Source organism: Poecilia formosa, unplaced genomic scaffold, assembly GCF_000485575.1.
Source record: "Poecilia formosa unplaced genomic scaffold, Poecilia_formosa-5.1.2 Scaffold460, whole genome shotgun sequence".
Taxonomy (NCBI): domain Eukaryota; kingdom Metazoa; phylum Chordata; class Actinopteri; order Cyprinodontiformes; family Poeciliidae; genus Poecilia; species Poecilia formosa.
The window spans coordinates 317,479-320,676 of record NW_006800399.1 but is presented as its reverse complement, the minus strand read 5'-3'; the positions used below and the strand labels follow the sequence as shown (position 1 = coordinate 320,676).

Sequence of the window (3,198 nt, the reverse complement as noted above, 5' to 3'; positions counted from 1 at the left end):
CTTTTGGTTTACGTCAGGACTCAATCTTTTGAGGTGCTGAATGCAGACGAACAAAATTAGGTTTGTGGAGATAACCTTTGCTTCAACTTTCTACAAGATTTTAAGTTTCTTCCTGAGGAATCTGAGTAGGGAGAAAGCGGGAGAGATTCCAGATTTCACACCTATCTGTGAAGTACCTTTCTCTGTTTTTCTTTGCCCAGATGGCCTTAAAACAGGAGTTCAGGAGAAACTCTGCTCTCACTTTGCTTAAACAAAGGGGACAAAATGGCCTTTGATCTTGGAAGTAAATTGTAAGGAGGTTCTAACTTTTAAGAAGGTCCAAGACAGCTTCCAGTTGGTCAAGCAGAGGTATGCCTTATTTGAATATATTAAAGAGGAAAAACGCGCCTTTACTATAAAAGTTTGTACACAGGAATAACAAATCAGATTGCTGCCTTATTTTGCTTTTTTGCATCAGCACTCTCCAAAGACGTGTCTTTGCCTTCTTTTTCTCTATCCTCTTTGTCTCGGGTAAATGAATGTATGTCTCTGTTATTCTGCAGTTTCTGTTGTAATTTTATGCGTTGTCTTCTATTGGATTAAACTGTAATTCTGTGACGTCTGCACTCATTGTTGTTTTCTGTGTGGCTACACGCGGCCTGCCGGGAGAACCTGGGATTGAAGAAAATCGAGCCAAAGAGTTTCTTTCTTAAGAAATATTATAACCTAAAATCTTCTTCAACAGTGGTTTTAGTGAGAATGTGAGCAGCAGCTTCTGGATCAGCTGCAGCTGTTTGATTGATTTATTAGTCAGACCTGTGAAGACGCTGTTGCAGTAATCAATGTGGCTAAAGATAAACGCCTGGATGAGTTTCTCTAGATCTCGCTGAGACATTAGTCCTCTAATCCTGGAGATGTTCTTCAGGTGATAGAAGGCCGACTGTGACTGTCTTTATGTGGCTCTGAAGGTTCAGGTCAGAGTCCATCACTACTCCCAGGTTTCGGGCTGATCGCTGGTTTTCAGTTGTAATAACTGAAGCTGTGCATTGATTCTAGTTCGCTCCTCTTGAGGTCCAAAGATAANTAGTTCTGTTTCTTCCTGGATGTGTCACCTGTTGCTAACCACTGTGCTGCCTGGACTCCTCATCCTCCACAACACTTTAGGAAGGTTAGTGGTTTATCTTATTCAGTCTAGACCCCAAAGACTACAACCCACTAACCTGCTTCTCCGTCCTCAGAGGTTCCTGTCCCATTGCTGGTGGTTGCCTGCCCCCTGCCCTGATCCTCAAAAAAGATCTTATTGTTTTTTTTCTACTTTGTGTCTGACTGAAATTTTGGGTCCTCAGTTCTGAGCATTACAGTTGCATAGCGTGAGATAAAATGATCAATCAAATTTTATTAGCACATTTCAGCAGCAAGGCATTTTAAAGTGCTTTACATCATAACAAAAACAAAAATACAAAGTTATGCAACATAGAATCAACAATCAAAACATTACATTAAGTCAAATGCCATCACTAAATTTGTAATTGATTATGTTTCAATTGCAACTCTAAACAGGTGGGTTTTAAGTTGAGATTTAAAGGCTCTCAGTGTTTCAGCTATTTTACAGTTTTCTGGAAGTTTGTTCCAGATTTGTGGTGCATAGAAGCTGAATGCTGCTTCTCCTCGTTTGGTTCTTGTTCTGGGGATGCAGAGCAGACCAGAACCTGAGGAGTCTAGATGGTTGGTACAGCGATAACAGATCTTTAATGTATTGTGGAGCTAAACCGTTCAGTGATTTATAAACTAACAGTATTTTAAAGTCTATTCTTGGAGCTACAGGGAGCCAGTGTAGGGACTTTAAAACTGGTGTTATGTGCTCTATCTTCCTGGTGTTGAGGAAAATGAATATTTTTAGTGTTTAATATAGTTAATCTCACGGCATGTGAAAAAGGTATATTGACCATGGCCATTTTGAACTAATTTCTTAATTTAGGACAGGTTTGTGTTAATGATTTAAAACTAAACTATTGCTGGGTAAGTATTCAACTTATGGGAAGGAAAATAGAGATCAAAAGGGAACTCTCAATGAGGCTCCTGTTGTGTTATCACAGGACAGGAGGCCATAAAATTAGCATCTGCAGGAAGGCAGTATCACTTGGATGAGCGTGGGAGAGAGAAATTTGCTCGGTCCACGGAAGATCAAAAACTTCCAAAACTAACATCTGGGACAGTGTAAAACTGAATACAACATAGAATGTTAAAACCACTAACATTTAATTTGTAAGACATTGTTCTTAGTTATTAATAGCATGCTCTGACTGAAAATAGTTTAATCGTAGTTTTAGAATTACTAATTTAGTCAGTGATGAATGTATTTTGAAATTGTATTATTTATTATTGGAATCAAATGGAAATTGTGTGAATGAAAATATTTTGTTTAGAATTAGAAAATTGCTCAGGTTTATGGTGAAAGGGTTTTGGAAAATGATTGTGTTAATTTTTATACTTAGGATTGAATATTATGTTTGATAGGTTAGAAAAGGAATTTTACCCCATTCTGTTCTGTTGATTTTGTGTATTACTTTTGGTTTACGTCAGGACTCAATCTTTTGAGGTGCTGAATGCAGACGAACAAAATTAGGTTTGTGGAGATAACCTTTGCTTCAACTTTCTACANTTCTTAGTTATTAATAGCATGCTCTGACTGAAAATAGTTTAATCGTAGTTTTAGAATTACTAATTTAGTCAGTGATGAATGTATTTTGAAATTGTATTATTTATTATTGGAATCAAATGGAAATTGTGTGAATGAAAATATTTTGTTTAGAATTAGAAAATTGCTCAGGTTTATGGTGAAAGGGTTTTGGAAAATGATTGTGTTAATTTTTATACTTAGGATTAAATATTATGTTTGATAGGTTAGAAAAAGGAATTTTACCCTGTTCTGTTGATTTTGTGTATTACTTTTGGTTTACGTCAGGACTCAATCTTTTGAGGTGCTGAATGCAGACGAACAAAATTAGGTTTGTGGAGATAACCTTTGCTTCAACTTTCTACAGGATTTTAAGTTTCTTCCTGAGGTATCTGAGTAGGGAGAAAGTGGGAGAGATTCCAGATTTCACACCTATCTGTGAAATACCTTTCTCTGTTTTTCTTTGACCAGATAGCCTTAAAACAGCAGGAGTTCAGGAGAAGCTCTGCTCTCACTTTGCTTAAACAAAGGGGACAAAATGA

The 3,198-nt window shown here is 37.0% G+C and overlaps 1 long non-coding RNA gene across 1 annotated transcript in view; it reads right to left on the bottom strand.

The window, feature by feature from the left end:
• LOC107833810 (uncharacterized) overlaps positions 1-1,266 on the bottom strand; it is a 3,907-nt gene extending 2,641 nt beyond the window's left edge. Inside the window, exon 1 of the long non-coding RNA XR_001659579.1 lies at positions 1,092-1,266. This is a non-coding gene — a long non-coding RNA (uncharacterized LOC107833810). The remainder of the gene's footprint in view (positions 1-1,091) is intronic.
• Positions 1,267-3,198: the final 1,932 nt, after the last annotated feature.